At 36.1% G+C, this 25,941-nt stretch overlaps 1 pseudogene; it reads left to right on the forward strand.

The window, feature by feature from the left end:
• Nucleotides 1-51: 51 nt before the first annotated feature.
• Nucleotides 52-24,804, forward strand: LOC140531934 (ras-related C3 botulinum toxin substrate 1-like; annotated as a pseudogene).
• The last annotated feature ends 1,137 nt before the right edge of the window (nucleotides 24,805-25,941 follow it).

Raw genomic sequence — 25,941 nt, forward strand, 5'->3', positions numbered from 1 at the left:
TCAGGATACGGTCACCGGCTCCAAACAGGTAGGTAGAGCCGCTTACAAGGGATGACCCAGAAGCAGAAGTTGTCAGGGGCAGGACGTTCCTCTTCTGACAACCGGAGGATAGAGCTGAGGCAAAGAGCCTGCGCACTAGCCTGTCTTGGGAAGGGCACCTGCGCACACAGAGGATGCCCGGACCTTGTACAGGGGGACCCATTGCAGAGGTGGAAACGCCTTAACAGTGTCCCTCCTCTCCCAGTTAGTGGCTCTACTCATTCTAATTTAAACAGTTTGAAAAACCCGTGGTTGCCAACTTTGTTTTCATTTGCCAAAGATGTTGCATCTGTCTGGGAGAGACAGCAAAAGTTAAATTTCCACAGTAAGTTATTGTTCATTGATGAAGTCATTGGGAATAAGTTAGATAATGAGAAGGCCAGCAGACTGCAAGAGGACTCAACCAACCAAAAGACAGACTTCAGAAAATTACAAAGTTTTTGATAAAGAACCAAATCTGCAGCTAGCTGGAACTAGCCAAAGAAAATTACCTAGAGTTTCTTGGAAAAGGCTTTTCTTCACTGCTTGCATGTAAGGAGACACATCTCACAAATTTATTCCTCCATTTTCTGATCTTGGGTCCTATGTTAAAACATGTTTGGAAGGAGGAATCAAATTAAGGTGGGTAATGGACACGCGGAGAAGATGGTGACCTAATGGAGAATGGACCAATTCGGCTCCTGGTGGGAAGATCTGTCTTGAACTAACAGTATATAGCTCATCTCACTTCTATATTCAGTGGTCCCTGCTCCTGAAAAAAGAGTGGGGCCCTGCTTTGGCCAATTCCTCTGAACTCTGGGCTAATAAATTTTCAGATATTTATAATTTGTGGAATTTGTTGAGAAAGTTTGAATTCTTTTGTTTTTCCAACATACCTCTTTATCCTTACCTTTGCCAACCAATGTATGCTCATGTATGCTAATGTTTCTTAAAAAAAAAAAAAACACTGTTTTTGTATATTAAATTCAAATGCAGACACTGTAGGTCCCAACAGGTGGAATTTCTCTCTAGATTGTTGCTATCTAGATTGTCTCCATATTGATTACATTAATGGTTAGTGAGATGAAAAAAATAAGAGGCATGTGAGTATGTGTGTGTGTGTGTGTGTGTGTGTGTGTGTGTGTATGTTTATCCTGCAGGAGGCTAGACTGGATTGACAAATTTTCTCCATCCCTATAACTCTGGGAAAGCCCTGGGAAGTGCTTTGTGTTTTTCTAAATGTTGATAAAGAGCCAAATTTAGGTGGAACTGCCAAGCCTAGAGGCCTGTATTGGGCTACCCGAGTCTTTCTTACCTGTCCAGGTCTTCGGCTGGCCACGCCGGATGCACGTATGAGAGAAAGGACGTTCCAGAGTCAAACAGGGGTTGAGCTTTATTACAGGGTTTCGGTTACAAGTGCAGGGGGTCTTCTTTCTTAGGACGAAGAGGGGGAGATTTCCTAAGAAGGCTAAGCTTAAGGGATTGGAAGTAGAAGTACAAGCGGGGAGAGAGGGGGAGGGGAGAGAGGAAAGAAAAGAAGCGGAGCCCTACTTTTCTCTTTGGCTCCACACGTGCTAAGAGAGCTTTTAGGCTTCCTCAATCCTACTTAATCTTCAGCCACACAGTTTGCATCTCAATACCGTGCTGTTAGGTAACTAGGTGTGCTCCAATCCGGGACGACCTCGAGGGCAGGGAGACTCCACCCATCAGGTATCTCCGGGGGAGAGGCGGAAATACCCGAGCTAGCCGATCTAGCTCGGTCTGACCTTCTCGAACCCCTGCTGTTCATGGAGGGCCTCGTAAGACTCTAAGATCTAGAAGTCCCACTTTTACCTGCCCGAGACTGTCCACACGGAATTGAGCTTCCAGTCCCAACATGGAACATCAAGAAATAATCCCTAACACTTAAAGTTGACCCAAAGTGGTTTGCAGAGGCTGGTTGATCACTTAATGGAAATATTGTGTTAGGGGTTTCTTTAGTGATGATAAATATATGTTTATTAGCTAATTACCAGAGTTGCGCATGAATGTAATTTATAAATATACATATTTTACAGATGTTTCTTCAGAAATTGTACCAAAAGGGCTCTATGATGTGTAATAAACACATACATACACACATAGCTGTGAATTTCCCATTTATAAATAAATGATGTAAGAATATCTTATATCTCTTCTTTGAAGTCATTCCTGGTTTCTTTAAATTTGATTTAGTATTTTATTTTTCCCAGTTATATATGAAAACAATTTTTAACATTTGTTTTTAAAATTTTAAGTTCCAAAATCTTTCCCTTCCTCTTTCCCCACCCCCTTTCCTATTGAGAAGGCTAGAAATTCGATATAGGTTATACATGTATAAGTCATGCAAAACATGTCCATAATAGTCATGTTGTGAAAGAAAACATACACAAAAAATAACTCATGAAAAATAAGGTTTAAAAAAGAGTTCTTCAATCTGTATTCAGACATAATCAGTTCTTTCTCTGGACATCATGAGTCCTTCAGAGTTGTCTTAGATCGTTGATTTACTGAAAATAGCTGTCATTCACAGCTGATCATCTTACAAAATTGCTGTTGCTTTGTACATAGTATCTTTAATTTCTCATCAGCACATGGAAGATTTTCTAGGTTTTTTTTTTCAGAACATTTCATCATTTATTATAACACCATAGTGTTCCATCAAAATCTTATACAACTTGTTCAGCCATTCCCCAATTGATGGGTATCCCCTACATTTCTAATTCATTGTCCCCAGAAAACAACCTGCTGTGAATATTTTTGTATATTCAGGTCCTTTTCCTTTTTTATCTCTTTTGGGACACAGACCTAATGGTGGTATTGCTAGTTCAAAGGGTATACATGGGTTTGTAACCCTTTGGGCATAGTTGCAGATTACTCTACAGAATGGTTGAATCAGTTCACCACTCCACCAACAGTGCATTAATAGCTCATTTTTCCAACATCCCCTCCAACATTTCTCATTTATCTTTTGAATCCACTTAGCTAATCTGAGAGATATGAGGTGGTACCTCAGAATTGTTTTAATTTACATTTCTCAAATCAACAGTGAGTTGGAGTATTTTTCATATGGCTATAGATAGTTTTGATTACTTCGTCTGAAAGCTGATCATATATTTAAATCATTTACAATTGGGGAATGTCTCTTATTTTTGAAAATTTGACTTAGCTCTCTATATGTTTGAGAAATGAAGACTTTATAAGAGAAACTTGCTTCTAAATTTTTTTCACAGTTACTATTGCTTACTGTATTTCCCTTTATCCTATACACTCATTTATGCAATTCTCTCTCTTCTCTCTCTTCCTTCCTCAAGAATGTTTTGCTTCAAACTACTCCCCCAATCTGCCCTCCCTTTTATCCCCCCCCAAGATTTCTGTTGTCCCCTTCTCTTCCTACATTCCTATGGGAAAATAGATTTTTATACCCAATTGCATGAAAATGTTATTCCCTCATATCCCTCACCTCTCCCTCCTTCCCTCCACTATAAAAACTTTTTCTTGCCTCTTTATGCAAGATAATCTCTCCCATTCTACCCCTCCCTTTCTCTTTCTCCTAGTACATTCTTCTCTCCCACTTTAATTTTCCTTTTTAAATATGATGGCTTCATATTCAACTCACACTTGTGCCCTCTGTCTATATATACTCTTTCTGAATTTGTAATAATGAGAAAATTTTTATGAGCTGCAAATATCATCTTCCCATGTAAGAATGTAAGCAGTTTAACCTTATTGAGTCCATTATGATTTCCTTTTCTGGTTTATTGTTTTATGTTTCTCTTGAGTCTTGTATTTGAAAGTCGTATTTTCTACTAAGTTCTGGTCTTTTCATCAGGAATGCTTGAAAGTCCTCTGTCTCATTGAATATCCATTTTTTCTCTGAAGGATTATACTCAATTTTTTTAGGTAAGTGATACTTAGTTGCAATCCTACCTCCTTTGCCCTCCAGAATATTATATTCTAAGGTCTTTGTTCCTTTAATGTAGAAGCTGCTAAATCTGGTGTTATCTTAACCGTGACTCGACCATACTTCAGTTGTTTCCATCTGAATGCTCAAAATATTTTTTCTTTGATCTGGGAACTCTGGAATTTGGTTATAATATTCCTGACAGTTTTCATTTTGGGATCTCTTTCAGGAGGTGGCTCATGGATTTTTTCAATTTCTATTTTGCCCCCTGATTCTTGAATAACTGGGAAGCTTTCTTTGATAATTCCTTGAAAGGTGAAGTCTAGGCTCTTTTTTTTGATCATGACTTTCAGGTAGTCCAATAATTTTTAAATCCTCTCTCTCACAGATCTATTTCCAGGTCAGTTATTTTTCCAGCAAGATCAATATCTCATTGCACTGCATATTGCACATTGACTACTATTTTCCATTTATTTTGTTTTGTTTGATTATTTCTTGATTTTTCATAAAGTCGTTAGCTTCCTTATGCTCCATTCTAATTTCTAAGGAATTATTTTCTTCAGTGAGTTTTTGAATCTCCTTTTCCATTCCTCCAATTCTGGTTTTTAAGGCTCCTCATTTGCTTTTCGAACCTCTCTTACCATTTGGCCAAGTCTGTTTTCTAAAATGTTATTGTCTTCAGCATTTTTTTTTGTCTCCTTTACCAAGCAGATGACTCTTTTCTCATGATTTTCTTGTATCATTCTTATCTCTCTTCCCAGTTTTTCCTTTTCTTCTCTTACTTGATTTTCAAAATCCTTTTTGAGCTCTTTCATGGCCAATTCATATTTTGGGGGAATTCTTTGGATGTAGGAGCTTTGACTTTGTTATCTTTTTTTAGTTGCTCTTTGATTTTTCTTGTCAATGTAATAACTTTCTGTACTCAGAATTTTTCCCAGTTGTTTGTTCATTTTCTCAGCCTATTGTTTGACTTTTAGCTGTTTGTTATAGTAAGGCTCTGCTTCCAGGGTGGAAGGTGAGCTCTCCAAAGCTTCAGGGGGTTTGTGCAACTCTTTTCAGAGATATTTCTAGGGCCCTATAAATTTTCAATTCTTCCAAAGTGGTATGATCTCAAGAGAGATGTTTGCTACTCTCTTGGCCTCTTTTCTGGCCTGTGAGTGACTATAGGGACTCTTTTTCTGCCGTAGAAATGTGAGGATGGTCTCCTTTCTACTGTGACCTCAAGCTCTGTTGTGCTTGTACTCCTCCTAGCTCCCTGAGTGCCATCCAAGGCTGATCTTTTCTTAGTGCTAGTGAAAAGACCCCTGTAATCTCCTTCAGAGCAGTTGTTTGATCTCTTATCATATGTGGACTGAGAGCTCCAGAAACAGCTTGTGCCATTGCCTCTGCTAATTTAGTCACTCCCCAGGCTTGTTCCTAGTTTCCTGGGGCCATGGTTCTGCTGGTGCATGCTATACTGTACAGTGCTCCTCTCTCACCCTGGTGCAGCAGACCTTTTCTGCCAACCTTCTAAATTGTGTTTGGCTAGAAACCTGTTTCACCTCATCTTTGTGTAGTTTCTGTTGCTCTGGAATTTCTTTAGAGTCAATCTTAAAAGGTAATTGGAGGGATTTAGGGAAAATCTCAGGCAAGTCCCTGCCTTTACTCCACAATCTTGGCTTTACCGCCATCAGTCTATTTCTTAGCCACTTCCTAATAATTTTGATGATTGCCACTTTATAATATAGTTTTAGATCTGGTATGGCTATGTGATCTTTCTTTTTTTTCATTAATTCCCTGATACTCTTGCCATTTTGTCCTTCCAGACGAATTTTGTTATTTTTTCCTGGCTCTATAAAATAACTCTTTGGTAATTTGATTGTTATAGAACTGAATAACCAAATCAATTTAGGTAGAATTGTCATTTTTATTATATTATGTTGGCCTACCCATGAACAACTGATATTTTTTCAATAGTTTTAATCTGATTTTCTTTGCATGAAAAGTGTTTTGTAATTTTGTTCATGTAGTTCCTGGATTTGTCCTGACAGGTTGACTCCTAGATATTTTATATTGTCTACAATTAGGTTAAATGGAATTTTTCTTTCTAGTTCTAGCTGCTGGGCATCATTGCTAATATCTAGAAATGCTGATGATTGATTATTATTTGTTATGATTGTAAATTATGGGTTTATTTTATATCCTGCAATTCTGCTAAAGTTGTTAATTGTTTGAAGTAGATTTTTAGTTGATTCTCTGGCATTAGCTAAGTATACTATTATTTCTGCAAAGAGTTATGTTTTCCCCCTCATTGTCTCTTCTAATTTCAACAATTTCTATTTCAAAACTAACATTTCTGGGACAATATTATATAATAGTAGTAATAATGGGTATTCTTATTTCATCCCTGATCTTACTGAGAATGCCTTTAGCTTATCTTCATTAAATATACTGCTTGCTGATTGTTTAGATACATAATGCTTATCATATTACAGAAAATACCATTTACTCCTATGCTGTCTAGTGCTTTTAATTGGAATGATTCCTATATTTTGTCAAAAGCTTTTTCTGCATCTATTGAGATAATCATATGATTTCTGTTACTTTTTTTTAATTGATGCATTCAATTATGATGATAGTTCTCCTAATATTTGAACCAGCCCTGCATTCCTGGTATAAATACTGCCTGGTCATAGCACATTATCTTCATGATAAATTCCTGAAAATGCTTTGTTAATGTTTTTATTTAAAAATTCTGCACCTATATTCATTAGGGAAATTTGTCTGTAATTTTATTTCTTTTTTTTTGGATCTTTCTGGTGTAGGCATCAGCACCATGTTTGTGGCATTAAAGGAGTTTGGTAAGACTTATTCTTTGTCCATTTTCCCATTTTCCCAACTAGTTATATAGCACTGGTATTAACTGTTCTTTAAATGCTTGGTAGAATTCACTTATAAATCCATCAAGTCCTGGAGAAGTTTTTCTTAGGCAGTTAATTGATGGATTGTTCCATTTCTTTTTTTCTAAAATGGAGTTATTAATTTCCTCTTCTGTTATTCTGAGATATTTATAATTTTGCCTTTTCTTAAAAGTATCTAAGAAACTTTATAAGAAATATTAAACCAGGGGGCTGAGGCCAAGATGGTGGAGTAAAAGGATAAACCTGTAGAAGCTCACTTCCATAGCCCATAAAATACCTGTAAAAATGACTTTAAGCAAATTCCAGAACAACAGAAACCAAAAAAAATACTGAGTGAAAGAGATTTCCAGCCCAAGACACCCTGGAAGGCCAACAGGAAAGGTCTACCACACTGAGTGCAGAGTGGAGCACAGCCCAGCTTTAGCCATGGTGTGGAAGGAACAGGGCTGGAACAGGCTTCAGGGGCCAGAATCCCCAGCAGCAGTTGTGTTCCCAGATTTCTCAGCTCACAAACACCAAAAACAGTTTCAACGTCAGTGAGAAAGCTCTTTTATCTGGGTGAGAAGGGAATGGAGTCTGGTCCCACAGGCAGCAGTTACTGCAGTGTTTTGGAGTCCTTGGCCTAAAGACCCTGGGGGAACTGAGTGACTGATCTGAATCTCAGCCCTGAGTGGCTCTCCAGGGTTGAGAGTGCTTGCAGTGGAGCTGGAGGCAGTCGTGGAGAGGGAATTGTACTTGCAGTTCCTAGGCAAAATAGAGTACATGTGGTTGGTCACAGGCAAGAGTGCAGGCCAGGAGAAGAGTAAACTCCTCTCTCTCGATTGTGCCACTTTGCAGGAACTGAGAACTTACAGGTCCCCAGAGTTTATGCTGCCCTTCACAAAGAACTCAGAAGTCAAGTAAATGACAGGGAAAATGCCCAAAAATAAGAGTATGGAAGGCTAATTTCTTGGTGAACAGGTATTTCCTTTCATCCTTTAGGATGAGGAAAAACAATGCATACCATCAGAGAAAGACCTAAAAGTCAAGGCTTTTGCATGCAACACCTCCAAAATAAATATGCAGTGGTCTCAAGCCATGGAAGACCTCAAAAAATACTTTGAAAATCAAGTAAGAGGGGTGGAGGAAAAATTTGGAAGAGAAATGAGAGCGATGGAAGAAAATCATGAAAAGTGAGGCAAAAGCTTGCTAAAGGAGACCCAAAAATATACTGAAGAAAATAATACCTTTAAAAATAAGCTAATTCAATTGGCAAAAGTGGTCCAAAAAGTCGATGAGGAGAAGGTTGCTTTAAAAAGTTGAATTAAACAAATGGGAAAGGAGGTTCAAAAGCTTCAAAAGCTCACTGAAGAAAATTGTTCTTTAAAAGTTAGAATGGAGCAGATGGAAGCTAATGACTTTATGAGAAACCAAGGAATTACAAAACAAAGCCAAAAGAATGAAAAAATGGAAGATACTGTGAAATATCTCATTGGAAAAACAATTGACCTGAAAACTATATTCAATAGAGACAATTTAAAAATTATGGGACTGCGTGAAAGCCATGATCAAAAAAAGAACTTAGACATCATCTTTCATGAAATTATTAAGGAAAATCTGCCTTGATATTCTAGAACCAGAGGGTAAAAAAATATTGAAAGAATTCACCTATCATCTCCTGAAAGAGATCCAAAAAGAGAAACTCCTAGGAATATTGCAGCCAAATTTCAGAGTTTCTGGGGAAAGGAGAAAAAATTGCAAACAGCTAGAAAGAAATAATTTGAGTATTGTGGAGATACAATCAGGATAACAAAAGATCTGGCAGTTTCTACATTATGGGATTAAAGGACTTGGAATATGATATTCCAGTAGTAAAAGGAAATAGGATTAAAACTGGAATCACGTACCCAGCAAAATTTAGTATAATACTTCAGGGGAAAATATGTTCATTCAATGAAATAGAGGACTTTCAAGCATTCTTGATGAAAAGACCAGAACTGGATAGAAAATTTGATTTTAAATGACAAGAATCAATAGAAGCATGAAAGGGTACACAGGAAAGAGAAATCATAAGGGACTTACTAAAGTTGAACTGTTTACATTCCTACGTGGAAAGATAATAGTTGTAAGTTGAAACTTTTCTTAGTATTTTTGTAGTTTGAGGGATTGCACACACATGCACACACACACACACACACACACACACATATAGAGAGAGAGAGAGGGAGAGAGACAGACGGAGACAGAGAGAGAACAGAGTGAGTTGAATAGGAAGGTATGATATCTAAAAAATTAAAAAGAAGGGGTGAGAGGGAAATATTGGGTGGAGAAAGGGAGAAATGGAATGGGGCAAGTTATCTCTCATGAAAGAAGAAAGAAAAATCTTTTTCAATGGAAGGGAAAAGGGAGCAAGTGAGAGGGAAAAAGTGAAGCTTACTCTCATCACATTTGGTTTAAGGAGGGAATAACATACACACTTGATTTGGTATGAAAATCTATCCTATGTTATAGGAAAGTAGGGGAGAAGGGGATAAATGAGGTGGGGGGGATGATACAAGGGAGGACAAATGGGAGGAGGGAGTAATTAGAAGTAAACACATCTGAGGAGGAACAAGGTCAAAAATGAGAATAGATAGGGATAGAATAGCATGGGCAGGATAGGATGAAGGGAAATATAGTTAGTCTTATAAAACATAACTATTATAAAGTCTTTTGCAAAATTACACATATATAAGTTATATTGAATTGCTTGCCTTCTCAGTGGGAATAGGTGGGGAGGGAGGAAGGGAGAGAAGTTAGGACTCAAAGTTTTAGGAATGAATGTTGAGAATTGTTTTTGCATGCAACCTGGAAATAAAAAATACAGGCAGTGGAGTATAGAAATTTATCTTGCCCTACAAGAAAAGAGAGAAGATAGGGATAAGGGAAGGGAGAGGTTTGAGAGAAGGGAGGGCAGATTGGGGGAAAGGGTAATCAGAATATACAGTGTTTAGGGATGGGGGAGGGGAGAGATTGGGATAAAATTTATAACTCATAATTTCGTGGAATTGAATGCTGAAAAGTAAAAATAAGTAAATAAACATTTAAAAATACATCAAACCATAAGAAAATAAATAATCGTTAAAGAAGGAGAAATAAGAAACATACTCAAAAGGAGAGCAAATCATTTAATCTTAAATAAAGAGTACTTTAAAGAATAGTTGTGTGAAGGAAAATGGTAAAACAGCTTGTGAAAATTTCTGAGAAGCATTTAAAATAGTCTTTAAGAAAAAGAAAATAGCTTCCCTACAATCAAAAATATTAACAAAATAGGAGAGAAGAGAAGAAATGAACCAAAATTTAATGTTGAAATTAGAATGCCAACAACTAAATAGTCAGTAAACTGTTAAATGCCTATTATTTACTAGGCATAGGACTATGTACTTCAAACACAGAAAGAGGAAAAAGAAAGCCCTTGAATTTAAGGAGCTCACAGTCTAACTCGGAGATATGAAGCCAAAAAATATGTGCAAACCTGGTATATATTGGATAAATAGGAAATAATTGATAGAGGAAAAGGATTAGAAGTAAGAGGGTCTGAGAAGGTCTGCCTATATATGTTGGGATTTTAATTGGGACTTGAAGGAATCCAGTGAAGGTGGTAGTCTGAGATGAAAAAAGAGAGTATTACAAGCCTGAGGAACATCGTGGGAAAATTCCCAGAGCTGAGAGATTAATTGTCAATGAAAATATTAAAAAAAAAAAAAACACACAAGAGAAAATGTTGAAAATTAGTGGAGAAATATATATACACTGGAAGTTATAAAGACTATAGAAGCAATTTGTAAAATGCTAAAATGTCATTCCTTGAAAAGATTATGAATGTTTGTATGTGTTTAGATAATCATATTTAAAAGATTGTGCAAAAATTGAATCAACAAAATAGAAAATGAGCAAGGTGAACTTAATAAAACCAGAAAGCAAAAAAGAATTAGAAAAAATTATGCCCAGTTATATGCTACCAAACCTGGGAACAGAAAAGAAACAGAGGGATAATTTTAAACACACATGTACACACAAACATACACATATACTCAATAAATAAACTAGCAAAAGACCAGAGATCTTAAATATCCCATTGTTTTTTTTTTAAAAAAAAAAGAATTACAACAAGCTTGTAACTATAAATATGAACATAAAATGTAGGAGTAAAGCAACCATATTTACATCCATGGGTTTTAATTAATATAGTTCTAGAAATACAGCAACAGCAATATGATGAGATACTTCATAAAACATGGTAGCAACAAGGTAAACTATACCTATTTGCTGATTACATGATGATTTCCTTAAAGAATCCTAGGGGAAGCAGCAAAGTTATTAACTGAGACAGCTAATAGCCTTAGCAAGGTTTAAGACCACAAAATAATCAAAAATGTCTATATAATAATTCCAATACGCAGTGATAGAAAGAGAAGTACTATTAAAAATAACTTTTTTAATCAGAACCAATTCTTCATGACTCCATTTCAGGATTTCTTGGATGAGATATTGAATTTGCCATTTCTTTCTCCAGGTCATTTTACAAATGAGGAAGCTGAGGCAAAGAGGGTTAAGTGACTTGCCCAGGACATAGAACTAGTAAATGTTTGAGGCCAGATTTGAATTCAGGAAGATGAATTTTTGCTTATTCCAGGTCTGACAATCCATCCACTGTGCCTTCTAGCTCCCCCATTCAAAATAACGAAAAAATGCGTAAGATACTTGAGATGCATCTACAAAAGTACACAAAATACTTATAAAAATACAATTACAAAATACTCTGAAAGGAAATGAACAAATTAAAAAGCTAGAGGAGTTTTCATTTATTATGCCTTGGACATGCCAGTATAATAAAAAATAATAACTTTAACAAATTTAATTTACATTTTAATAATATGTCAAATATACTATCTAAGATGTAGTTGATAGAACTCAATAAGATAACAGTAGTTATCTGCAGGAAAAAAAAATATTTGCCTTGAATCTCAAAGGAAAAAAATGAAAAGTGATTGAGATGAAAGGGAAATAGAATTGTCAAAACTCAAACTATATTATAAAGCAGCAGTTTCCCAAATCATCAAGCACTGGTTAATAGTGAAGCAGATCAATGGAACTAACTAGGAATACTGGGTAAATGAAGCACTAGAACTCAGCGTCAGGGCTTTGCTGGTATCCTATGCTGGACTGTGCTCCACTCTCACCCAGGTGTAATAGTCGTTTCCTTCTGACCTTGTAAGTTGTCTTGGACTGGAAAATTGTTTCCCTCTATCTTTTTGTGGGGTCTGTCACTCTAGAATTTATGTAGAGTAATTATTTAAAGGTATATGAGGAGGTTTGTAGAGAGCTCATGAGAGTACCTGCCTTTACTCTGCTGTCTTGGCTCTGCCTTGAAATAAAACTTTGTAAAATAAGCTACAGCAATTTATCGAAGATGTTATTCATTTTGACCAAACCAACTGTAGACCAGGAAGACAAGGATGGTCAATGTTAGGACAACAATCAGCGTAATTAACCATATTAAAAACTCAGACATCTCAAAATACATGTTTATCTTAATATATGCAGAAAAATCCTTTCATAAATTTCATTTATTTATATTTTAAAATAAGCCTACAAAATATAAATTTAGAGAGATCTTTTCCTGAAAATATCTTAAAGGTCATCTATCTAACACCAAAAGCAAGGATCACATGCTGTGTAATGTGCTAGAACCTCTTCCAATACATACATGAGGAAAGTAAAAAGTTCACTTTCTCCACTTTTTTGATATTGTTCTGGAAATGCCAGCATGACAAAAAGACAAAGAAATTAAAGATACAGTGATGGGTAAAAGGGAGAAAAAACCTCCCTGTTTTCTAATATAATGACACATTTGGAAACTCCTAAGGCATCAGCAAAAATACTTCTTGAAATAATTAATAGCTTCAAGAGATTTCCACACTACAAAATAACCCTCAAAAATTAACTGCCTTTTAATATAATAATGACAAAAACACAAGAGGCAATAATGGAAAGGGAAATCCCATTCAAAACAACTACAAAAATACATTAAGTATCTGGAGATTAACTTGTTAAGCTAACAAAATTCTGTATAGATTTAATTTAAAAGTGCTTTTTACAGAAATCAAGAACAACTTAAATATGTCAAAAAATATTCAATTCTCATAGTTGAGTCCATGATCATATAATAAAATGACAGCAATATCAAAGTTAATTTGCACTTTCAATGCTGTATCAATCAAATTATAAAAGAGAATCTTTATGCAAATTGATAAAATTATTAAATTCATTTAGAAAAACAGAATATCTACAATATCAAGGGAAATGAGGAAAAGACATAAGGAAGAAAGGAGAATAGCATTTACAGACATAAAACTATATTATACAGCATTAATCATCAAAACTATATTGTATTGGTTAAAAAATAAAGAGGCAGATAAATTCAATGCACTAGACAAAGTACAATCAGAAACAATGGAACTCAATAACCCAGTGTTTGGTAAAGTCAAAACCATAAATTACTTAGGGAAGAACTCCCTGTCCAATTAAAAAAACTGCTGGGAAAACCAGAAAGACATCTAGCAGTAATTACACCTTATAACATATCCCATAATATCATCTAAATAGCTGTGTGACCTTAACATTAAAGACCATAATATAAAAAATGTCTGACTAGAAACAAATCATATACCTGTCATACATAAGAGATGTATTCTTAACCATGCAAGAGACAGGGGCAATTATAAAAGATAGAATAGACAACTTTGATCATATGAAAATGAGAAGTTCTACTCAGATAAAAATTAATGTAGTAATGAAAAAAAGAGAAGCAGTGAAAAAAAGAAAAGATATTTTTATCAAATTTTTTGGTGAGGATTTTGTTTACAAGATATTAAGATGCATGTGTCTATATGTGAATATTTATAGGCACATAACTGTATATATAAAATATATCATGTGAGATATGAGACATACCTCTCCAATTTCATATATATACATTTGCATACCTAAGCACATACATATATGTTTGTGTATATACATACGGGCCATCCCTGTATTTTGCACATTAGTTATATGTATATGTGTGTATGTGTGTAAGTGTATGTACACATACATACTTATATATGCGTGTATGGGTATATATACATACTTATGTGTGTATGTACAAATATCAATACATACTTGGCCAAAGCATAAAAAATTAGTTGTCAAAAGAACTGCAGAGTATTCATGACCACATGAAGGAATGCTCGAAATCAATAATAAGGGAAAATCAACAAAGCAATCCTGAGCCTTGATGTCACATCTAGAAAACTGGAAATGATGATAAAAAAATTACAGTAGTCAGAGTTGGAAGAGTTTTGAAAAGAGACACACTGATTCATTGTTGGAACTGTAAACTTAGTGCAATAATTTTGGAAAGCAATTTGGAATTACACAAATAAAATGAAAAAAAAATTACAGTGATCCAGAGATTCCACTACTGGGTTTGTGTCCCAAGGATGCCATTGATAAGAACGTTCCTAGTAGCAATTTTTCTGACAGCAAAGAATTAGAAATAAAGTAGATTCCCACTGATTGAGGAATGACTCAACAAATTGTAGTCCATGAATGTGATGGAATATTATTACTATTCTGTAAGAAGTGATAAATGAAATGTATATGGAAATGCATAGAAGGATCTGCAAGATCTGATGTAGACAGAAGTTATGCAGAGACAAGAAAGAAATATACCCAATATTTATACCATTCAGTTTTTTTAGAAATATCTGGCTCTTCAGGACCCTGTGGACCTATGCCATTTCCTTCTCTAGTGACAAACAGAGGTTAAGTGACTTGCCTAAGGTCACATAGCTAGGAAGTTCCTGAGGCTGGATTTGAATTCAGGTGTTCTTGACTCCAAGTCCAGTACTCTGTCCACTGTGACAACCAGCTGCCCCCAAACATAAAAATTACAACAGTATCAAAGAAAAGAACACACACACACACACACACACACACACACACACATTCACACACATATACACACATACATCAAAAGTAAATGCCTGAGATTATAAAGAAGAATGACATGAGAAAAGAGTTGAAAGGATGATCCTGGCAGAGCCAAGAGTGAGAGCAACTACTCACCTAATCCCTAAGACAAAATGCTTTAGATACCTCTCAAAATAAAATGTGGACAAATTTTGGAGTGGCAGAATCCAATAGGAGACAGACTGTCACAGATTTCCAACTTAGGAAAGGTCAACAGGAAGGATCCAGCATGGGGTTGGAGGAGCACATAGCACACAGGCTGTACCAGTGCAGACCCTTCCATAACAAAGCCAAGCAGGAAGCCCTAGGCAATCTGAAGCAGCAGCAGCACTGCATAATCTCAAATATATCAGCCCAGGATGGGAGCTCAGTGGAAATGAGCAAGAGAGAACTGCAGAACACCAGGTAACTGCAGCAGTTGCTCCTGAGGCTATCAGCCTGCAGATTAAATGTCTCTAAATCACCTACTTGAACTTCTGGGAGCCAAGATGATGGAGTGATCGGTAAATGCTCTAACACTCTCCTTGTTGACCTTGAAAAACTCAGAGAATATTTCCCCAGGAAAAATCCTGGAACAGTGGGATCAGCCAAAGGGGTAAACAATCTCTTAGCCTGTGAGTCTAGGAAAATCAAAAATGGGGGTCCCTCTTGCTGTGGCTGAAGGGGACCAGTGCAGGACTGGAGATGTCTCAGACAGCCCCACCTCAGTGAACCAGAAGGAGATCCTGAGCCCCAGGGGGGTGGAGCCCACAATCATCAACACTAGGACTCCAGGCATGCCTCAGCACAGTCAGGGGAATAGGGCAGTCACTAGTGTAAACGAGATTTACCGACCACTTAGCCTGCCACTGCTCAGGAGAGAAGAACTCCTGTAGCTAGACCATGCCTCCCCCACACCTTGTGCAACTAGCTTCATGGTAACTGCTGGGAAACTCAGAAAGACTTCACCTGGCCTCTGCTTGGACACATCAGCCAGCTCAGTACCAAGGTAAACTATAACATTTTGGCTTCTACCTGAAAGAACCAGAGGCCACAATACTCAAAGCCTAAAATTCTAAGCACAAGAATCGTGGGACAGAGCCACCCGTGCCCTGGAAGCATAGATTCACTTTAGAAGCCAGAAAAAGGATGATCATTGTGAGAAAAAAGCAAACCATAAAAGATAGTACCATAGCATCTTTCTTTGGGGTTAAGGACCAGAACACAAATGCCAAGGAGGTCAACATTGAGAATGTACTCCCATCTGAAACTTCAGAAGTCAATATGAACTGTTCTCAAGCAAAAAGAGCATTTTTAGAACAGCTCAAGAAGGATTTTAAAAGCTAAATTAGGGATGTAGAAGATAAACTGGTCAATGATTTTAAAAATATGATAAAAGAAAACACAGAAGAATTTAAAGGGAAAATTGGACTCATGAAAAAAGAAGCACAAAACCTAACTGAAAAAATTGGATAAATGGAAAAGGAAGTATAAAATCTAACTGGAGAAAATAGCTCTTAAAAAGGAACAATTGGACAGATGAAAAGGGAGATGCAAAAGTTAACTGGAGAAAACAATTTGATAAAAATTAGAATTGAGCAAGTAGAAAATGATGACTCTATGAGATAGCAAGAATCAGTCAAACAGAATCTAAACAATGAAAAGATAGAAGAAAATATAAAATATCTCATTGGAAAATCAACTGACCTGGAAAATATATTGAGGAAAGAAAATCTAAGATTTATTGGTCTACCAGAAAGACATGATGGAAAAGAAAGAGCCTGGACAATATCTTCCAAGAACTCATCAAGGAAAACTGCCCAGAAATCCAAGATTTAGAAGGGCAAAATAGTCATTGAAAAAATCTATCATACACCTCTTAAAAGGCATCTCAAACTGAAAACATCAAGGAATATCATTACCAAATTTCAGAACTATCAAGTAAAGCAGTAATCTTGAAAATTATATATGTATTATGATATGCAAAAGGGATACACATAGATAGAGGGAGTGGGTAAAAAGTAAATGATGATGATGAAAATGTGATTTAAGTGTGGTAAGGGATTGTCATGGGAGATGTGAAAAGGAGGAGGCAGAAAGAGGGAAAGTACATCACAAGAAGAGGCACATAAATATATTATAGCAGAGGGAAAGGGAACAGAGATAAAAATTGATGGAGATTTACTCTTATCTGATTTGGTTCAAGGAGGGAAAAATAAACTCAATTAAGTATAGAAATCTAACTAGATCTATAGGCAATAGGAGGGGTAAGGAGAAATAAAAGGGAGGGGAGGCTAAAAGGAAGAGAAGTAGTAAGAGAAAAGGGGAGTAAAGAGAAGAGGGCTGAAAGAAGGGAAGGAAGACTGAGGGAGGTGGTGGTCAAAACTTAAAACTCTACCGTGGAGGGGAAGGGAGAAGGAAAAAATAAAAGGAAAAACAGGGGGAAAGGGGATGGAGGGAAAGACAAAGATAGTTGTCATAACTGTAAATGTGAATGGGATGAATTCTCCCATAAAACAGACATGGAGAGCAGAATGGATTAAAAACCATAATTCAACAATATGTGGTTTACAAGAAACACATTTGAAATAGGGGGATACAGAATGAGTAAAGTAAAAGGTTGAAACAGAATATATTTTGCTTCAGTTGATGTAAAAAGGTAGAGGTAGCAATCCTATTCCCAGATAAAGCAAAAGCAGAAATATAACTAATCTAAAGAGATAAGGAAGCAAACTATATTCTCCTAAAAGGCACCATGGACAACAAAGCAATATCATTACTAAACATATATGCTTCAAGTACTATAGTGTCCAGATTCTTAGAGGAGAAGTGAAGGGAGTTACAGGAAGAAATAGACAGCAAAACTATACTCTTGGGGGACCCCAACCTCCCCCTCTCTGAATTATACAAATTTACCTTCGAAATAAACAAGAAAGAATTCAAGGAGGTGAATAAAATTCTGGATAAGGTAGAAATGATGGATCTCTGGAGAAAATTTAATGGGGAGAGAAAGGAACATACCTTCTCCTCAGCAGTACATGGCACATATACACAAATTGACCATGTACTAGGGCATAAAAATTTCTCAATACTGTGCAGAAAGGCAAAGATAGTCAATGAATCCTTCTCAGATCATGATGCAATAAAAAATATATGTGATAAAATGCCCTGGAAAGATAAATTAAAAATTAATTGGAAACTAAATAATTTAATCCTTAAAATGAGTGGGTTAAACAACAAATCATAGAAACAATCAACAACTTCATTCAAGAGAATGACAATAATGGGACAACCCAAATCTTATAGGATACTTCAAAAGCAGTTCTTAGGGGAAGTTTTATATCTTTGAATGCCTACATGAATTACATAGAGAAAGAGGAGATCAATGAATTGGGCATGCAGCTGAAAAAGTTACAACAAGAAAAAATTGAAAATCCCCAAGTAAATTCCAAATTAGAAATACTGAAAGCCAAAGGAGAGACTGATACATTTGAAATTAAGGAAATTATTGAACTAATCAATAAAATTAAGAGTTGATTTTTATATAAAAAACAAAACAATTCATAAACCTTTGGTCAATTTGATTTAAAAAAAAGACGAAAACGAAATTACCAATATCAGAAATGAAAAGAGTGAACTCACGCCCAATGAGGAGGAAATTGAAACAATAAATAGAAATTACTTTGCCCAACTCTATTTCCATAAACTTGACAACCTAAATGAGAGGGATGCATATTTTTAAAAAAATATAAATTATCCAGATTAATAGAAGAGGAAGTTGAATACTTAAATAGCACTTTATCAGAAAAAGAAATTGAACAAGTCATCAATGAATTCTCTTGGAAAAAATAGTCCATGGCCAGATGGATTTATGAGTGAATTCTATCAAATGTTTAAAGAACAGTTAATTCCAATACCATATTGACAATTTGGAAAATTGGTGAAGAAGTCCTATCAAATTCTTTTTATGATATAAATATGGTTCTGACACCTAAACCAGAAAAGCCAAAACAGAGAAAGAATATTATGGGCAAATCTCTCTAACGAATATAGATGCAAACATTTTAAATAAGATAGTAGCAAAAAGAATACATCAACTTATCATGAGAATAACATTATAATCAGGTAAGATCTACAGCATAAATGCAGGGCTGGTTCAATAGTAGCAAAACTATTAGCATTGTTGATCATATCAACGACAAAACTAACAGAAACCACATGATTATCCGATAAATGCAGAAAAAGCTTTTGACAAAATGCAATACCCATTCCCATTGAAAACACTGGAGAGCATAGGAATAAATGGAACTTTACACAAAATAATAAGCGGTATTTACCTAAAACCATCAGCAAGCATTTTGTGTAATGGGGATAAGCTACATGTATTTCCAATAAGATTAGGGGTGAAACTAGGATGTCCATTATCACCACTGTTATTCAACATGCTACTAGAAATGTTAGCTGTAACAATAAGAGAAGAAAAAGTAATTGAAGGAATTAGAATAGGCAAAGAAGAAACTAAGTTATCACTCTTTGCAGATGATGTGATGATATACTGAGACAATCCCAGAGAATCTAGTAAAAAACTACTTGAAATAATAAACAACTTTGGCAAAGTTGCAGGTTATACAATAAACTCAGATAAATCATCTGAATTTCTACATATTACTGCAAAACCCAACAGCAAGAGACAGAAAGAGAAATCTCATTTATACCTATGGTAGACACTATAAATTATCTGATAGACTAGTTGCCAAAACAGACCCAGGGACTATATGAACACAATTATGAAACACTTTTTGCACAAATAAAGTCAAATCTAAGAATTGGAAAAGCTATAGTTGCTCGTGGGTAGGCCAAACTGATATAATTAAAATGACAATTCACCTAAATTAATTTACTTATTCAGTGCCATAAAAATCAAACTACTAGATAATTATTTTCTAGAGCTAGAAAAAAAAAAACATCAAAATTCATCTGGAAGAACGAAAGGTCTGGAATATCAAGGGACCTAATGAAAAGAAATGCTAGGCAAGGTTGCTCTACCAGAACTCAAACTGTATTATTAAACAGCATTCATCAACTAACTAAGAAATAGAGGGTCAGACCAGTGGAATAGATTAGGTGCTCAAGACACAGTAGTCAATGAATATAGCAATTTACTGTTTGATAAACCAAAGGACCTCAGCTTCTGGGATAAGAACTCACTGTTTGACAAAAACTGCTGGAAAACTGGAAAACAGTGTGGCAGAAGCTAGGCATAGACCAATGCCTGACACCATAAAGTCCAAAGAAGTACACAATATAGGTTTAAAGACTGATACTATAAACATATTAGGGGAGCAAGGAATAGTGTATATGTCAGATTTACGGAGAAAGGAGAAATTTTTGACCTAAGAAGGGATAGAGAACGTTATGAATTGCAAAATGATTAATTTTGATTACATTAAGTTGAAAAATTTTGGCACAAAGAAATCCAATTCAACCAAGATTAGGAGGGAAGTGGGAAACTGGGAAAGAAATTTTGTAACTAGTGTCTTTGATAAAGGCTTCAGTTCTAAAATATATGTATATGAACAGGCAGTTTTCAGGGGAAGAAATTAAAGCTACCTATAGTCATAAGAACAAATGCCCTAAATCACTATTGATTAGAGAGATGCAAATCAAAACCACTCTGAGGTACCATGTCCCACCTATCTGATTGGCTAACATGACAAACAGGAAGCTGATAAGTGTTGGAGAAGATGTAGGAGAGTTGGAATACTAATTCATTTTTGGTAGAGCTGTGAGTTGATCCAATCATTCTGGAGATCAGTTTGTAACTATGCCCAAAGGGCTACAAAACTATGCATACCTTTTGACCTAACAATATTGCTTCTAGTACTGTATCCAAAGATCGTAAAAATGATAAAGGATCCCTCATATACAAAAATATTAATAGCAGCTCTCTTTGTGATGGCCAAAAACTGATAATCAAGAGAGTGCCCATCCTTTCGGGAGTGACTGAACAAGTTGTTGTATATGAATGTAATGAAATACTATTGTCCTATAAGAAGTGATGCACAGGAAGACTTCAGACACACCTGGAAGGACTTACATGAACCAATACTGAGTGAAAGGAGCAGAACCAGGAGAATTTTGTACACAGCAACAACCACAGTATGCTAGGAATTTTTCTGTTGGACTCAGTCCTTCACAGCAATGCAAGGAGCTAAAAAATTCCCAATGGACTCTTGAGGCAAAAAAGCCTTCCTAGTCCAGAGAAAGGAGTATGGGATTGAATTGAAGAGTGAAGCAGACCATTTTCTCTTGTGTTATGCTTTATTTTCTTGGTTTTATGGTCTCTCCCATTCATTTTAATTCTTCTATGCATTATGACTAAGGGGAAATTGTATTTAATAAGAATGTATGTGTAGAACCTATATAAAATTGCACACTGTCTCAGTGAAGGAGTGGGGAGGGAGGGGAAAAAATCTATGACATATGGAAATGATTGTAGAAAACTGAAAATAAATAAAATAATTAAAAAATAAAAAGAAATGATGATCCCACCCCACAGTTTTATGGAGATGGAAGTCTATAGAAGTTGCACAATATACATGTTTTGGAATTTTCTTTTTAATGTAATGATTGGTTATGCTGATTTCCCTCTTCTTGTTTTCATAATGGAGTGCTGACTCTTGAGTAAAGAAGACCTAAATTGGCATGTTGCATAAGATACTTGCTGGCTATGTGACCCTGGCAAAGTCATTTAGTCCTTTTCTATTCCATTTTCCCCATCTGTAAAATGATAATAACAATATAACCTATAATTTGGGGAAATAAACATATATAGGTATGTAAATATATATATGTATACATACACACATATACACTCACTGTGTGTGTGTTTGTGTGTGTGTGTGTGTGTGTGTGTGTGTGTGTGTGTGTGTGTAAAGCTTTTTGGAAACCTTAAAGTCTTATATAAATCTTAGCTGTTATAATGATTGATGATGATGATGACTGAGAAGTTACAGAAGCTGGAATTTCTTTGATGAATAAAAATCATGATTACCCTTTAAAATGTATGTTCTAATGCTTTTTTGTCACACTAAGGAAAGAAATGGGAGAATATCTCAAGTATAGAAAGCAATTTCTGTAAACTCCAAGTTATTACTACAAGACAGAAATTCCTAACTGAGGATTCATATTCAACACAGAGAGAGTTAGAATATTTTCACTTGGGCTTCTCCCTCTGATCATCAAACTGAATCTGTAACACTGTAGGAAGCTATCTGACTTGCACTGATTCATGTATCTGCCATTATACACAGCCTCGTTTGAAAAGAAACTATTCCATGCCCGGGAGTGGCGTGGGGAGAGGGGCATGAATGAGCAGAGAAAGTGGCACCCAAAGGGAGTAGAAGCCCTGTATACGTAAAGTTGATAGCATGAGGGAATGATGGGCAATAATGAAACAAGAGAATAGAAAACTTAGAACAGAAGACAATAGACCCTTAGATTGAACTATACAGCTTTTTGTTCAGTGTTTCATATATCTGTTTGTCTTGCATCTATGACCTAGGAGAGCAGGAATTGCCAAGGGCTAGGATAAGTTAATGATACCTCCTGTCTCTAGTTAATGTTATGGAGGGAGTGCAACTCCAGTTAATTGTTCGGCCCTTTTTCTCTCTATCATCTGTTTTGGAAGACCTTCATCTGTAGAGTACCATACTCCAAAACATCAATGAGTAAGTATGAGTTCTAGATGCAGAAATATTAAATTATTCCTATTTCGTACATCCTGTTTCCTTTAATTGATGTGTGTTTGTGTATACACCACACACACACACACACACACACACACACACACACACACACACACACATATATATATATATACAGATATATATTAATCTAATTATTTGGGGCGAGGTTGCAAATGTTTCAGGAAAAAGAAACTTTGTCTAGCAATGTAACTTTATAAACATTAATTTAACTTCGTAGCTTTTCTTGCTCTATGGATATGTTTATTTTTCTTAAGCTTATTTTGTGTGACTCATTTGCATGGCAAATAGTCTCTTTACTTTTTTCTTACTCAAAAGGAATGAAACAAATTCATCACTTTCAATGAAATTTCTTTTCTTCCTGAAATTTTCTTTTTTTATTGATGCCTATGTTCAGTTTTATGTCATATGCCATTATAGGTTGAGGAGTGATTAATTTTGCTTTTTTGAAAGTTTATTTAATATTTATTTGTCTGTTTATGAAATGATTTCTGATTTAATCAATCTGAGGAACTCCCACCATGGAAACTTCTTCTAAACAAATTTGTTTCACCAAGTCATAACTTATAGCTCTAGAGAGAGAGATGCCTGCATCACTGTGGACTGTGATTTACATGTGGTCCCACATCTGCAAGGTTTTAGAGGCAGTGCTTTAATCCAGGTATTCATGACTTGAATATGAGCTTTCTGCACAATTCAGCACAATTAGTTTTTGAATGTTATATATTTTTTCTTTCATTTGTCGTGAGGAAGTCTTGTGTGATTTCAGACAATTCTCCCTTGATATGTAAATGAATTGCTGAAATATTGTTTCTTTAATGTTTTAGTTCTAACACTGACCATCATGGTTCTGGGAAAGTTAACTTTGGAATTTACCTCTCAAAGATAAGTGTACACTATCACTATCCTATCCTATTTGATGTACACTATCCTATCCTAGGATAAATTTAAAAAAGTAAATCATAAAAGTAAATTTTCTTTAACGATTTTCTGAGTTGTGCTATTAAGGCTTTTAAATTTTTAACATGGGTTTAGTTGGGTGTTTTTTTAATATTTAAGATATGAGTCTCATAGTCTCTGAGCAGTTTGTCTTCAAGTAGAGTTGCCTTGGCTTAGATGTGTCTTGAGTTTTCCTTTAATCTTGGCTTTCACTTTAATTCTGACAATCTTTTGTTTTTGTTTTATATCACTGTATTTTTTTTAGTTCAGAATTATTCTCTTTTATTCTGTTTCTATCTCTCTCTATCTCTCTATATGTCTCCATCTTTCTCTGTTTCTCTATCTCTCTGTGTCTCTATCTCTGCTCTGTCTCTCCCTCTCATCTGAAAAAAATAGTATAATGTAAAGAGTACTGAATTAAGACTCATGAGATATGAATTCAAATCTCATCTCTACCACCTTCTGGCTGACCTCATGACTACCAATTCATGAGACAATCCCATGAATAGAATCTTTTAATGAAAATATGAGTAGAAGGCATATTTGATGAAGCCATGATCAAGGAACAGACAGACTACCACACATCTTTGGCATCACACAAATGATTGAAAAGTACACAGAGGAAGAGTGAAAGTGAGGAGAAGGAAAGCAGAGAGGAGCTGGTTCTGCCCAGATTGGGAGGGCTGAAGGAGCTGACATGGTGTGAGAGCTGTGGGTAAACCTTGCCTACTGATCAGTCATATTGCCAATGCCTTTACTACAGAATACATCCCTGTCTTTGGAAACTATTCTGCCTGTGTTATGATAGATGGAAGGCCTGTGAATTTGGGTTTATCAATATAGAAAGACAAGAAGACTCTGACCAGTTACATCACTTATCCTATCAGCAAAAAATATATATTCTTAATTTGCTTTTCCCTTGTGAGTTTTGCATCATTTGAAAATGTCCATGCAAAGAGGTATCCTGAAGTGCAACCATTGTTCTAATACTCCCATAATTCTAATGGGCACCAAACTTGATCTTAGCTATGATAAAGACATGATTGAGAAACTAAAGGAGAAGAAGGTGACTCCAATTACTTACCCACAGGGTTTAGCCATGACAAAGGAGACAGGTGTTGTAAAGTGTCTGGAATGTTCAACACTCACACAGCAAGTCCCCAAGACAGTGTTTGATGAAGTTATTAGAGCAGCCTTTTGTCCACCCCTTGTCAAGAATAGGAAGAGAAAATATCTGCTGTTGTAAATGTTATAGCTCTGCCCTATTACCCTTTGAACCTTAGTAAGTTTTGCTTAAACATGGAGCACTCACTCAATGCCAAGTCTTTGTTATAAATTAGTTTCTTTCCATAAAACTTTCTGAACCAATCAGTATTTTCATGGTTTTCTTTTTTTTCACATACTATTATAACCAAATCCTAAAAAAGGACAAACCTACTCAAAGATTTATTTTTTTGAAAGCCCTGTTTTTGCTTAAGTTTGTCAAAATATCCACTGAACTAAGTTGCATTGTTGTGCTATGAACACTAACACTAAATTGTTTTAAAGACCTCTATCTTTAGGAAGACTAACTCATTTTAAGACCTCTGTCTTAGGGAGGAGCCAAGATGGTGGAGTAGAAAGATACACATATGCTAGCTCCGAACCCACAGCCCATAAAATATCTGTAAAGAAGAACTCCCAACAAATTCTATAGCAGCAAAAGCCACAGAACAATGGAGCAGATGAGATTTCTGTTCCAGAGAGCCTTGAAAACCTGATGCAAAAAGTCCATTGCTCACCGGACCTGCAGTGGAGCCCAGCCCTGCCTTGGCTGCGTAGCACCAAGAGGAGCTGATCCAAGCAGGCTTCAGGGACGAAATCTCCAGTAGCCCCACAGATTCCCTCCATCCACAGGCACCAGGGGTGAGCGAGTCTTTTTGGCTTGCTGGGAGGGGAGCAGGGTGTCTCCATAACTCAGGCCCCCTTGGGAGGCAGCAGCAGGGGCGGCAACGGACAGGGGCTCACCAAGCAGGCAGGAGTTCGAATCCATTGTTGAAGGTCTCTGCATAAATCCCCTGAGGGAACTGAGCTCCCTGAGGTGGCCCTGCCCCCACACAAGCACCTGAACTTAATCTCACACTGAATAGCAGCCCTGCCAAAAAACCTGAGGCTGGGAAGCAGCATTTGAATCTCAGACCCCAAGCCCTGCTGGGTGTACCTGGAGGCATGGTGAGTGTGGAAAGAAAACTCAGAAGTCAAGTCACTGGCTGGGAAAATGCCCAGAAAAGGGAAAAAATAAGACCATAGAAGGATACTTTCTTGGTGAACAGGTATTTCCTCCCTTCCTTTCTGATGAGGACGAACAATGCTTGCCATCAGGGAAAGACACATAAGTCAAGGC

Source organism: Notamacropus eugenii, chromosome 3 (assembly GCF_028372415.1).
Source record: "Notamacropus eugenii isolate mMacEug1 chromosome 3, mMacEug1.pri_v2, whole genome shotgun sequence".
Lineage (NCBI taxonomy): Eukaryota > Metazoa > Chordata > Mammalia > Diprotodontia > Macropodidae > Notamacropus > Notamacropus eugenii.